Genomic DNA, 14,848 nt, shown 5'->3' on the forward strand with positions numbered 1-14,848 from the left:
AGCTATGAGTTAGCAAATAATCCCGTTGAGTTTTCCACTTAAATCGTTTAATTAATTTATCTACTTTATTAGTTGACAGGGTTAATATTGTTTGTATCTTTCTCCCGAAGTACAACTCGCTTGTTCAAGCTAATCTAACACCTATATTCCTATGGAATTAGAATTAATAAGAACGCATTAATAATTCCTGTATAGTAACCAAGCAAGACAATTATGTATATTCCTATCCTAACCGCAAATCCCCTCCCCCCAGAGTTAAGATCTTGCTTTACTCAATCTTATATGTAATCTGTAGTTCCCTCTCTCGAATTCAATCCTAGATCGTAAATAGTATTCAATTGGTGATCAAGCAATCAAATAATTAAGCACAAGATTGAATAAATAAACCAATATGATAAAATAATAAGAAAAATTCATGTTTCAAACCACAACATTCATATAGCACCCTACGACTCTAGGACTAATAAACTATGAGATTAAAGGACGAGAAGAGAAGAAAAACTTGTCAGAAGCCTCCTCCAAGCGTGGTATGTATTCCCTCACTTGAATTCTCCTTCCAAGTATGATAAATATCCTCCAAATTAGATTTAGGACTCCTTATATACGAGTTGGGGGAGGAGGATTTTGGGCTGAAATAACCTTGTCCCGGGGGAAGTGGGAAAAATTCCGTCACGCATGGTCTCGCGCTGGAATTAGCGCTGAAACCAGTGCGCTTTTCACGTTCAATTCCTTGCTTCGTTGCTTTTGAATTAACACTCTCTTTTGTTGTCTCCATTTTGGGGGACAAAATGCAAAGGGTGTCCCCCCTTTTTTTTTATTTTTTTATTTTTCTTTCTTTTTCTTCCGCGTTTTATTCAATTTTGCTCCAAATCTCTTCATCTTCACACTGCTTTATTCCTACAGAGTTAAAATATAATATTAAACACAAAGTACTATAATTAATACTCAAAAGACGATTAAAAGTACTAGAATACGAGGTAATAATCAGTAAATACATGTATTTTTGGTCGAACATCAACACCCCACACTTAGACTCTTACTTGTCCTCGAGATTCATTAAACCACTCTCAATAAATCAAGCCTAGAAACACCACCACTTTAGTTAATACTACCAATTAGGCCCTATAACAACTCAAATAATCAAATAGACACTTCCTCATCATCGTCCAAGACATACAAGTCACAAACAAACAACAGACTGCTAACTTCCTAACCTCATAAACAGGCTCTAACTTACCAAATTTAAGCTCGCTTACCTACTCTATCAAATAAAGCTAATAACATCACATATCTATCATGAAACAAGTGCTCTCACAAGAATAAGTAGTCTATACACTCAAATCAAATAATGAATATAACTTAAGGACTTTGCATCAAAGAACAACTCTCGCACTCATAAACAAATTCACATGTATGCACAAAGAACAATAGGCTTGCCCATTATGTATACCTCTACTAATTAAACATGCTCGAATAGAATCAAATAGGACTTTAACGGGTTATAATGTTGGTTAAGGGGCAGGTAGGAGAATTATATAATAGTGACTTACATTTCCCTAAGTACTTTTCACTTTTAGATCTCATCACCCATTATTTTCTACTCTTCACTTTATTTTTTAGCCCTCTCTTCATCAATTGTTTCACAAGTATTTCCCTTATATCAAGAACATTTCCTCTTTTTTGTCTAAGCAATTTTTTTCATTCTCTTTTTTTCTTCATGTCACATTCTATTCCAGAGGGCCTTTTCATCACTTTTCAGCTATCGCTGGTCACCATTTTTCACCTTATCATCCATTCTTCAAATTTATCAATTAATATTACAGTCTAAGCAACAGTGCTCAAGGAAGCAGTGTGCAAAAACTAGGGATTCAACAAAAGGATTAAGGCAAAAATACGGTTTCCAAACAAAAGGCTACATGCTTAATTAGTGGTACAATATCTGAACAGGCTAAATTTACAAGACATATATCAAAGAAAGCCTATTATCATCTTCTAAATAGAGCAACATTTTTATTTCGCTTCAATAACATGCAGGGCAAGTTCTAGACTGAGATGCAAAACATGCAATATATGTAAGAAATCCTCATCCCACATGACACTAGTATCAATCAAGATGGATCAATTCCACTCTAAGACATACAAGGTCATAGCAAAAGACAAAATAAGAATAAGCTATATACAAAGTCACAACCCGAAGCTTAGGTGTCAAAAAGTCTACTATTTTATTCATTACTCAAGCACTCAGAGGAAAGTACTACTCTAGCTCAAGCTTAAATATTCTAGTATCAAACAAGTCACAAAAGATTTTCTTCTCCCTATTTTTCTACTCCTAAAAAAATCTGATCCTAAAAATAAAAAAGTTTACCCGGTTCAAGTTACATCCTCTGAAAAAGAACCGATGCACAAAGAAAAATCAAGAGGGATTATTACCTAACTAAAACAACTAGAATAAAAAGAAAATTTTTTTGAATTTTTTTTTCATTGGACCTTAATCCCTCAAGAAAACTGTCCACAAAATCCATCGTCAAGAAAAGTCTAAATTTTTTGATTTTTTTTTCTTTTCTATTTTTAACAAAAACTACTACACTAAGAACTAGTACTACAACTAAGCTAAGGTAGCACAAAAAATCACTCAGACAATCTCCTCACCCCACACTTAAAATTGTGCAATGTCCTCAATGCACACTGAAAATAACAAGAGGGTAAAAGAAACTCCCTGATAGGCCAAAGGCTGAAGAATTAGCAACTCATGGGATACTTAGACTTCTCCCAGGTATGATCCCTTGTGCGAGTACCTCACACTTAGTTTTAACCACCTACTCATTTTTGCACATGCCTATTGGCTTTGACTCCATGCTCGTACTCCTACAAAACAATAAAAATAACACTACAAAAAATAACAAAATAGAACAATAAACAAAATTTAAAAAAAATTAGAATTGGGTTGCCTGCCAACAAGCTCTTGATTTAACGTTGCAGCATGGCACCATCCTTTCACCACTTTTCCTTCCACTTTGAGGACATAAATTGCGCCCCTAATTTTGCATCAATTTTTCTGTCATGTTCCTGGGACAGTGGTGTAAAAATAAAGGAACCAAGCAATAGATATCGCATCTTGCACTTCTTGGCCCTTAAGTGAGGAATGTCATTTTGCCTCCTTAGTATGACAAATTTCAGAATATAAACACTTTGTTCCTCATCCATTGACTCCTCCATATGCTCGACTGGATCAATTCTCATGTCACCAACTAAACACAATGTTGAAAAGTGTTTAGAATGAGGTCCAATACGCTCCAACTCTAAAATTACATTATTTTTGGCATCCTCAATTTTGCACTCTTCGTCAACCTTGGCATCATTAATAATATTTTTGTCGAATAGTTGGAATTCCTCTTTCCGCTCCACAAGCTGGCCAGAATCCACAAAAATTGGTTGTAGGGAATCAGACGCCTTAACTTTTTTATTCAATTGAGCCTGCATGTCATGGATATCTGAGTCAAATTGGTCTATCTCTTGCATGAGCTTAGTTCTTCCTTCTATCAATTGTTCTGTCATAATTGAAAGACCATCACACAGAAACTAATGAGATTTTATCACTTGAGCTTGTTCCTCCAGCCAAGATTGTCTCACTATATCTGCTTCTTCAAAATAATCTTCTTGTGGTAACTCGCTCTCCTCATCTTCTTGGAAATTGGCCATTAATTCGTCCATTCTAACCTGGAGTCTTTTGATCGCTAAGGCATCAAGAACTTGTTTCTCGACTACTTGCCTTATCATCATGTTCTGTTACTCGGTTGCTTGCCTTATCATGTCCATGATACGAGCCACACATTCTATATCCTCCACTTCCTTGCTCCTATCAAATGTATAAACATTATTAGAAACATTATAATAAGAGCTCTAAGAAGGATAATACGAATTAGGACAGCCATCCCAATGGTCACCTTGATGTCATTCCCTGAGCCCGGGGGCGAGACCGACACCTAGTGCCTCATCTATCCTTGCATACCACTTGCGACTAAAAGACACTGAACATGTAATGTCATACTTTATCTATGGGCCACATTACACGATAATGTGCGATGCAAAATATAACACTAAATGGAGGCTGACACTGACTAATGTCAACATAAATCTGGGTTGGCAAGGCCATCATAATTACTATAACTGATAGGTCAAAAAAATATACGTACAGGGCCTACAAGCCCAACATACTGCACTAACTGACATGATATGTTTACAAGCCTCTATTGATAGATGTACCGTAATCGGAATAGGGCCCGACCTACCTATAACCTATATACATATATACATAAGATATACATCACACTACTAGACCCGACAACTTTGAAAGAAGGGGAGCTTACCAATAAAGCTGAACTCGGGCAACACCTACTGAGGAGGTCTACCCGTCTGCCTGTCTGAACCTACACGCATGAAATGCAATGCCCCCAGAAAGGGACGCCAGTACAAAATAGTGTACTGAGTATGTAAGGCAATATACTGAAAGCTGAAGCAAAACTGATGTTATAATAACTGAAAGCAATTGGGGATCAAAGATAATTTGAAGATATTCTCATTAGCGGATACTGACTCAACTCTCTCAATATAGTGAGTAAAATAGCTGTCCGGCCCTATAAGGCTCGGTATATATATATATATATCTGTTTTGCCATAGTAGGCTCGCTCATAAGCGCTCGGTCATACTAGGCTCTGTATCTCGACCAATTGGGCTCGCTCATAGGCGCTCGGCCACAGCAGGCTCGGTATATAACTTACCATCTGATCAGAGGTTGCCCAATAGGGACCTGCCCATCGATTATAGCTCGATGGTAATGAAAATAATTTAATACTATATATATAAACTCTTTTCTCTCTTGACTGGAATAAGAAAATACTTAAGTGAATATGAAGTCCCGGCAAGGATAACATTGTAACTTACAAACTGGAAATATATACGCAATTTGCGAGACTAGCAAAATATACGTAAATTCCGGGATATGAATTTTTCTTTATGCCTCGTTATCAAACTTGTGTAATGACGAGATCATGCAAAATGAAGGAAGATCTTAGCCTTAACATACCTGTTTCTTGAATTATTTGAACGAATAGAATACGAAATATGGACGAAATTACACTTGGATTGAAACGAAACTTTTCTGCTTCTAACGTTTTATGAGCCAAGAATGGATTTAAGCTCAAATTGGTTCCAACATTTTTGAAGATTGCTTTCAAGCTTCTATTTCTAGGATTTTTTTTGCTTGAATTGCTTTTGAAATTGAAAGATTTGCTTGCTTCTTCCCTTTGTTTGATCAGAGGCCAAAATGTTTGGATTTTTTAACAAGGAAGCCTAATATCATGTCTTACATGGACAACAGTCATAAGTCTTACCAAGACTTTAAGTCTAAGACTCTTTAAACTTAAGACACATACACAGATATTCATGAGTCATTTTCCTAATTAGTGGCCTTGTGCCACATTTTCCTCTTGTAATTGATTAAATTTTGTCCGCTTATTAATTAACTAGGTAATGCTCTGTTACCCGATAATTAATCAATTACCCACATAATTTAAAAATTACCACAAATTACTTAAAATTTTATTTATTTTTAAAATACTTCATATATACTTTATATATTGTACTACCATGATCATATGGTACCTTGCATGGTACTAGTTCATAATTATCGGGTATTATCGCTCGACCCGTATTTTATTCCAAATTGGTCACTTTCAACGAAACTCATTTTCTTTAATCCGTGTACTCCTTTATCCTTCATAACACTTATTTATCGCTTGTTATAAAAAACGTAAGTACGTTAATGTTAAGATGATCTCATTCGAGCAACTAGGGCAAAAGTCTCATCATAGTCGGTCCCTTATTCTTAATTGTAGCCTTTCACTACTAACCCGGCCTTGTTCCTTATTGTATTTCCAAACTCATCAAGTTTGTTTCTGAACACCCACCTAGTTCCTATAATACTTATGTCTGAGGGTCGAGAAACCAGGTGCCATACAAGGTTCCTTTCAAATTGATGGAGTTCACTTGCATAGCAGTAATCCAGTCAGTATCTTTCAATGCCTTCTTGATATTTTTGGGCTCAATTTGAGAAAGGAAAGCTGAGAAGGCAAGTGAGCTTCTTGTCTTTGATCTGGTTTAAATCCCTGAATCAAGATGAGTGATCATATTTTGGAGAAGATGTGAACTTTTGTGCTTCTAGTTGGACATCTGCATCTCATTGTGAGAAGACCTAGGTTCCTATGAATAGTATCAATTGTTGGCATCAATGGAGGAGTTAGTTCCACTTCTTAACTCAGTACCAATAGTTCTCATCAGGAATTCTGTACTATGCTTTAGTTATTGTGATGGAAGAACCAGGTTCTTATGTATCATCTGGAGATTCTACTGCACTTTCTTCGTTGGATTCCTTGTCTTGACTCATTATGCCATCCTTTCCATTTGCCATATCAATGAGTTCTCTAGGAACCTTTGACTGCTCCCTGTCTTGATCAATCTTATCATGTGAATTTTTATACATAGGTGGTGTGATTCATCAAAGATCATATGTATGCTTTCTTCAACACATTGAGTCTTTCTGTCGTAGACCTTGTATGCTTTGCTCTGTGGAGAATATCCAAGCAAAATTCCTTCATGACTTTTGGCATCAAATTTTCCCAGCGCTTCCTTACCATTATTGAGAACGAAGCATTTGCAGCCAAATAGTCTTAAGTGTGTTAGCTTGGGCTTCCTCCAGTTCAGCAATTCATACGGGGTTTTGTTCAAGAGGGGCCTGATCATGCACCTGTTCACCAGATAGCAAGTAGTGTTAACTGCCTTCGCCCAAAAACCTTTTGCAAGACCACTGTCAATTAGCATAGTCCTTGCCATGTCTTCAAGATGGATCCAACAGGTACACGGCAACATCTCAATTGTCTCCACAGTTCCTTTCCGTGAAGGAAACATCTTTGCTTACCAAAAAAGACTTAGACTCCAAGTCATACAACCTATACCCTTTTGTGTTTTTGAATAGCCCATAAATACCGTTCTTTTTGCTTTTATAGCAAATTTATCTTCTCTTGGTAAGATACTGGCATAATACAAACATCCAAACACCCTCAAATGTTTTAGTTTTGGTGCTTTGCTATGAAGTATTTCATAAGGTGACTTGCCTTTGAGGATTGCAGTTGGGAGCTTATTAATTAGGTAAACTGCAGTCCGAATGCACTCTCCCCAAAATCTAATTGGGACTAAACTCTAAATTTTTAAACCTCTTACAACCTCCAAAATATGTCTATGTTTCCTTTTCATAGTACCATTTTGTTGTGGAGCGTATGGGCAACTACTTTGATGAACTATTCCAAGAGCAGAAAATAAAACACTACATTTAGAATTGAAGAATTCTGTACCATTGTCATATCTCAGTACTTTAATATTCATGCCAAACTGATTTTTATCATTGAAAAGAAATTTGTCAATACAATTATCACTTGACATTTGGACTGTATCAAACATAATCAAGTATATCTACTATAGTCATCAACAATTATGACAAAGTAATAATTTTTTATCATATGTAGGCTGCTTATAAGGATCCCAAACAACTAGGTGTATAAGCTGGAAACTATAGTCTATTTTACTTGTGCTATCTGGGACTGTTGACATGTGTTGCTTTGCCATTGGGCATATTTGACACCCCTGTTGATTATGCCCATCTACTAAACCTTTTAAGATAGGAATGTGTTGCATTGCTTTCATGGAGAGATGTCCTAATCTTGAATTTTGTGTTATAACACAAAACTATAATTTTGTGTTATAGTTTCCTTTTATCATTACTGCTGCTGCTACTTGTTTTATTACTACTATAAGGATTTAAAGACCATCTATTTTTCTACCAATCCCCATCACCTTGCCACTATAAAGACCTCGTAAAAGACACAAGTCAGGAAAAAATTTAATAGTGCAAACAAGATCCTTGGTCAGTTTTGATACTGAAAGTAGGTTGAACTTGAAGTCTCGCACATGTAGAACATTTTTTATCCTTTGTCTCTCTAGGATTATTGCATTTCCTATATTTGTTATTTATGACCTGTTTCCAGTTGGTACCTGCACTTTTTTACTTTCCGAACTTCCTAGTTTGTTGATGTAAGCTAGTTTATCCTTGCAGGAAGTGATATAATGAGAGGCCATTGAGTCAATGATCCATTCAAAGAGACAATTATTCGACAACATGGAAACAATACCTGCCATGTTGACTTTGTAATCACCAGCTGAATATTTGTTCAGCAAGTCCACATGCTGCTTATACTCCTCCTTTGTGAAGTAGTGGCTTTGAGACTGGCTCCAGTAGAACTGTTCCCTTCGGCAGAATTATTTCCTTCAACTGTTGCATTATTAGCATAAGTCTTCAAGCCACCAGCACCCTGCATTGGCTGTCTTTTGCTCTTGAAATCAGGTGGATATCCCATAATTTGTAGCCATTCTCCTTTTAATGCCTCTTATACCCACAATGTTTACAGATTACACCAAAATATTTGCCTTTCATCATTTATATCTTACTAGCTAACATGGTTGATGACTCTTTATTCATGTCCATTACACCAAGTGCCCTTTGGCTTTCTTCTGGTATCACTAAGGTATATGCTTGATTTACTGATAACACAAGTACTTTTAACAAAATTTGGCTGCGAACGTGAGCATATGTATCATTTAATCCTACTAGAAATTGCACTAGACGTTGCTGATAGAACATTTCAAAAATGGTTCTGATTCCTTATAATTACATCCTCTACCTGGTATTAAGGTGTCTTGTTCATCCCATAAGACTTTTATTTTAGTAAAGTACGTTGTAACAAAATTAGTGCCTTGAGTTAGGGTTCCAATTTGAGTCCAAAGATGATAGAATCTAGTCAAATTAGATTTTCCAAACTTCTCCTTGAACTCAGACCAGACCTTTGCTGCATGACGATGCTTGAAAACTGTTCCTACGACATACATCTCCTAATCCATGAGAGAGCTATATCATTATATTTTTTCCACAGATCGGCTAATTCTCTTTTGTATAAACTCTTCACACATGTTCCTTCTACGAAACCTAGCTTGTTTTTCCCCAATACAGTCAAACGCATCGATTTACTCCACTATCCGTAATTTTCTAGTCATGTTAGCTTGATATCTATCAGAATCGCTCCAAGAGTATCAGATGGTTGAAGATAGAGTAGATGACAATGGTCAATTTGAGGTGTTAGGGTGTCTCCCATGGTGGACAGCTCTAGATTTAACAATTGCGAACCAGCTAGGTGAAGAAGAAGCAAATTCAGAGCCCTAATCGCTGCTCTGATACCATAATAAAAGAATCTAGAAGCTAAGGTGAAGAACAAAGGAAATGAGGATGAGAGAATGAAAATTTGATTCTGTATCTCTTCTTCAATTCATGAGCATTGTACACACACATATAGAGAATTCACAATTTGAACTTTATGAGTTCATTGAGTTACTAAGTTCGAAATTAAATATTTATACATATTTAACATAGACTCATTTGGAGGCGCAGTGGTTTCCGGCACCTGATTGATGAGTGCGAGCTTGGGAATGTTTAATTGGTCGACTAGTCATCGCAATTGTGGCAAGTCCACGAAGTGGGTGTTGATTGGGAGTAGTTGGTGGTATTGGAATACCTTGTGATTTATGTTGTACGAGCTTTGAAAGTTAGTGTTGCAGATCATCAAATTTGTATCAGTTTTAGCCTGAGGTACGTGTATATGTGGTATTGGTAGGTTCTCGGATTTGTGGTATGACCAGGGTCTAAGATCTCGAATGGGATGATGTTGGGGCTTGTAGTATTTACGTCAATAATGGATCTATATATTAGCATCAAGGGGAGTTCGAGGAATAACTTCAAATTCATAGGAGGTTTATTCAGTGTGGGTATCGTGGTTGCGGCAGAATGAGGTGCTTTAGAGGTAATGCGGTGGTTTATGAGTTTCTTGCTACTTGGTTCATACTAGAATCATCTGCATGTGGGGCTTTGATGGGAGTTATTGTATATCGACTATCTGAAGAAATGAGTCAGTTTAGTAGTGTTGGGTCAGCATAGCTATGGAAGTAAATGGTCCTTTTGAATGGGAATTCTCTATTGGAATTTGTGGAATAACTCTTGGATTGGGCGGTTTGTGTGGCTCGGTTGAGTTGGGAAGGTGCAGTCCTAATGGTTTGGTTGCGTGCGGGCGAATCTCGGAGGGGTTCTCGATGGCTTGACTACGACTTTAGTTGGGTGTCTACTATGAGCATAAGGAATATGTAGTACATCGCGGTTTCTCCCGAATCAATACCTTATTCATATAATTCCGTATTTCAAAAAAAATGTTTTAATTTTAAGTAAAATAACTGGCCCTAGTGCTATTTTTACCCAAGCAGGGTGATTACTGGGTTTTGAGGCTTTCGAGGATATATTTTGTTATGTGGTCAGAAACTCTATATGAGTGCTTCAGTAGAATGATAGGGTGTAAGTAATATATCAGCCATTTGATTGCGTAATGGAGTTAGAGTATGGAAATTTTGGTATCCCTGAGGTTTTGGGGCTAGATACCCTCATATGTGAATTATTTCCTGTTTGCGGATTGTGGAAAAATGTTGAGGATGATATAGTTAATAGCATGCATGATTGATAGGTCACTGTGGATTTTTGGAAAGGATATTTACCTATTTGGAGGTAATCAGGATTTGTTGTGGGCTATTTGAGGGATCAACGAGAATATGTATGTCATGTCAGAGCAAATTTGTGTGCCTCTGTGAGATTGTCATTTTGGTTATGTAATCAGGTAGGAGGGATATTATATGTGCCCCTAGCCTATGATATGTGCCACTCTTGTATGTTGTGTTAGGCGGTGAGGTTGTAGGATTATTTCCCCCACGGGTAGTAATTCTGTTCAGGCCTTATGGCGATGCGGTCAAGATAGCCCTCGTGATGTTGATTTGCTTATGGCACCTTAGTCGTGCTTGCTTCTTTCATGTTTTAGCACTTTCATTTATTTTCCCACAGTTTTATTTGTGCACTTTGTTGTACTTGATATCAGTATTCATATGTTCAGTGAGCTCGAGCATTTTGGCTTGATGAGTATTTGGAGCGGGCTGCACGCCGCAACAGATGTTATGTGGGATACCCCTTTCCTTGTGTTCATTTGGTGTTGTGTTTTCACTCTGTGGGACGATTTGATGAAGAACTACACTTTTGTTGTTACACATATTGTGCTCGTTAGATAATTCTTATACCCTGCTTTTCTTACTTGTGCTGCATAATTGAGTTATTGTTGGTTTGGTGTATGAATTGTGTAATGTGAGAATCCGTGTGGTTCCGTGATGAGCTGTCAGTTGTGCTGCTTGTATTGGCTGAGATGATGTTGTTAGACCTGAGATTAGTACTATGGTACCGAGAGTGAGGAGTGTTTGGAAGTATGAGGGTGTTTCTGCTAAGATTTGGGTGATGGCCCTTGGCGGGCGAGAGAGCTTCTTGACTTGTTATCTTAATGGCGGCTATGAGTTCCCGCATGTATTTTTATCATGAGCAGTGATGTGGAGGTCCGAAACAAGGTTGTATTCAATGTGAAGTATATTGCCGGCATCCAGGATGTTATTTGAGCAGCTATGGTGGTAAGGTGTTATTGCTTCAGGCATTTGAGTTGTGTGGAGCAGCGTGTGATTGTATTCTGGATTGGAATTTGGCTTGATTCAGCTTGTTAAGGATCATGCAGTGTGATGACATGGAATTCGGATTCGAGGATGAATATCAGATGTTGAGGTTTTGGTTCTGTTCTAAGGTTATGGGCTAAGGAGGATATAAGGTCTTTAGTTAAGTTGCATTGTCAGTTCTGCTCAGGTTGGGTGATGGGGAATCACCCCCCGAGTGTATGTATGGTGATCTCATGCAGTGGTTCGATGGCTTTGGAACGACTCTGGGCACGTTCGAGGACGAATGTATGTTTAAGTGGAGGAGGATGTAACGACCCGACTAGTCGTTTTGAGCAATTGCACCCGATTCAGTAGTTTGAGGTCTCGAGAAGCTTCAAATTATGTATATTGACTTGAGTGCATGGTTGGATTCAGTTTTCGGATAAATCATAGTTGAACTGGAAGAAGGAACCTAGTTTTGGAAGTTTAAATAGTGAAAATTTGACCGGAATTGGACTTTTGAGTAAACGGCCCCGGAATGGGTCGTGGGTGATCTCAACAGCTTCATATGGTGATTTTGGACTTAGGTGGGCGTCCGAATTCGGATTTGGAGGTCCGTAGGGTAATTTGGGGTGTTTCGGCGAAAGTTGGAAAAGTTGAAATTTGGAAAATGGAGAAGTTTGACCCATAGTTGACTTTTGTGATATCGTGGTCGGAATGCAATTTTGAGAGTTGGAACAGTTCTGTTATGTCATGTTGGACTTGTTTGCAAAATTTGGCATTATTCCGGGTTGAATTGATAGGTTTCGGCACGAGTTTTGGAAGTTGGAAGGCTTGAAAGTTCCTAAGTTCGATTCATGGTGTGATTCGTCGTTTCGGCATTGTTTGATGTGATTTGTGACCTCGAGCGAGTCCATGTTAGGTTATATAACTTGTTTGTGTGTTTGGACGGGGTCCTGGGGGCCTCGGGTGTGTTTCAGGTGGTCAACGAGTCATTTTCCCTTGTTTTTGAACTGTTGTTTTTGCTTCTGGTATCCTTTTTTGCGATCGCGAACCACCTTCCGTGTTCGCGAAGCTTTGTTGCTGACCACCTGGAAATCCTTCTTCGCGTTCGTATTAAAAGCGTCGCGTTCGCGAAGTTCTGTCTCTTCCTTCATCGCGTTCACATCTATCCATCGCGTTCACGTACAAGTTCACGCGTTCGCGAAGAGCAGTCTTTGGGCCATCAAACTTCCCTTCTTCACATTCCGGACACACTGTTGCGTTCGCGATGAGTCACCTGGGCACCTTCATTTTTCTTCTTCACGAACGCGATACCTCCTCTGCATTCGCGATGCTTTAAGACCTGAGCAGAATAAATAGTACTTTATTCCGAGGGTTTGCCATTTTCACCATTTTGGAGTTCTAGAGCTCGGTTTTGGGCGATTCTTTGTGGGGTTTTCAAGTAAAACGATTGGGTAGCTGTTCTTCACCTATAATTGATTATATTCCATGAATTTATCTTTATTTTTATCATTTAACTTGTGATTTGGGTTGAGTAAAATGTTGGTTTTTAAAGAAAATTCCTAAAATAAAAAATCGTGATTTGAGGGGCCAAATGGTATCGGAATTTAATAAATTTTATATGGTTGAACTCATATTGGAATGGGTATTCGAATTTTGTAAAATTTGTCGGGTTCCGAGGCGCGGGCCCGGGGGTCAACCTTTGGACCAATTTTGGATTTTGTTAAAGATTGAGACTTTATGATCCGGAATAGTTTCTTATGTGTTTTATTTGTGCTTTGACTATAAGATTTGTCCTCGAAAGTTCAAAATGCTACTGGGGCATGTATGTATAAATACCCGCCGATAAGTCAAATGCTCTCCCTTTTAGCGCTTATATATCAAATGGGATAACAACTAGAATAAGTATAGCAGCAGAAGCAAAGCAAGAATTGACAACATTTGACAATATTTTAACATTTATCAATCTGGTCTAAGTGCTAATTCTATGATTCCATATAACATAGTACAGTTTCAAAAGCAAGATATTTAATTAAATTAGAAGAATCACATTAACTTTAACCAATAAGAAGCATAATTAATCAGCAAACCCAAGATTATTGAAATTATTCGTGACTTTTTTCACTTTGTACATAAAGATAGAACACACCTTTTTTCTCAAAGAATTGGATTTTCTGTATCTATATTTTTCTTTGTTTCTTCAATGCCTTCTTTGCATATGGACTTTAAGCTTTAGGAGTGCATGTACTTCAAAACACACACACAAAATTAACCATCAAACAAATACAAAACCAAAATCCCACATAAAGGAAGCTTACAGAAACACAGAAATTTAAACAAAAGCACAAAAAACCAACCCACGAGCAAACAACCCAGAAATTTAAACAAAAACAAATTAAAAAGTTGCTAAAAATTAAGCCTTCAACCACGAGCATATACTCAACTTGATGAGACCCACTTTCAAGATTGATATACCCAATTGATTAATTCATGAATAAGGCCTAAAATCAACACCCACACGAGTTAAGAAACTTTTGCAATAAGAATATATTTACCGATTCAAATTTGGAGAAACTCTAAAGGATTAGCATGCCGCCTCCGGAGCGGTAGATTATGAAGGAGTTGTTGAGACTGTCGATCGTCGGAACAGACGAGATTGTCGATTATGGAGGAGCTCGGAGGAGCCTTGAGGAGATTGTCGATTATGGAGGAGATTTAAGAGGAGAATGTGAAAGTGGATCTCATCGTAATTTTTGATGAAACTTGTACGCTAAAATGAATTAAGGTTTTACATATATTTAGTATTTTGTTAGATATAAAAACTAAAAATTAAAAATTAAAAATCAGATTAAAGGCCCCTCTCATTTTAGCGGGTATAGAAAATTTGGGTGAAAGATAAGGAGGGAATAAAATAATCGTAATATTTATCCAACCGTTACCATAGATATATTTATTGCTACGGTTATACAAAACCACTGCCATATATACCTTTATCGGAACGGTTTTAAAGCTATTGCAACGGTTCAATTGCTAAGTGTCCTGCTAGCTCCAATAATTATATGTAACGTTAAAACCGTAACAATACACCATATATAGCAACAGTTACTGAACCGTAGCAATAAAAAGCGTTGCTATAGCTCCAATTTCTAGTAGTGATCGTTCATGTATAGTTGTGATTGG

General features: G+C 37.4%; 1 long non-coding RNA gene across 1 annotated transcript; it reads right to left on the minus strand.

The window, feature by feature from the left end:
• Positions 1-373: 373 nt before the first annotated feature.
• LOC142180609 (uncharacterized) lies at positions 374-14,418 on the minus strand. The gene is made up of 2 exons (XR_012709221.1): positions 14,224-14,418; positions 374-897 (listed from the first exon to the last, which is right to left on the minus strand). It is a non-coding gene; the product is annotated as an uncharacterized LOC142180609 (long non-coding RNA).
• Positions 14,419-14,848: the final 430 nt, after the last annotated feature.

The sequence above is a fragment of the Nicotiana tabacum genome, chromosome 5, assembly GCF_000715075.1.
Source record: "Nicotiana tabacum cultivar K326 chromosome 5, ASM71507v2, whole genome shotgun sequence".
Lineage (NCBI taxonomy): Eukaryota > Viridiplantae > Streptophyta > Magnoliopsida > Solanales > Solanaceae > Nicotiana > Nicotiana tabacum.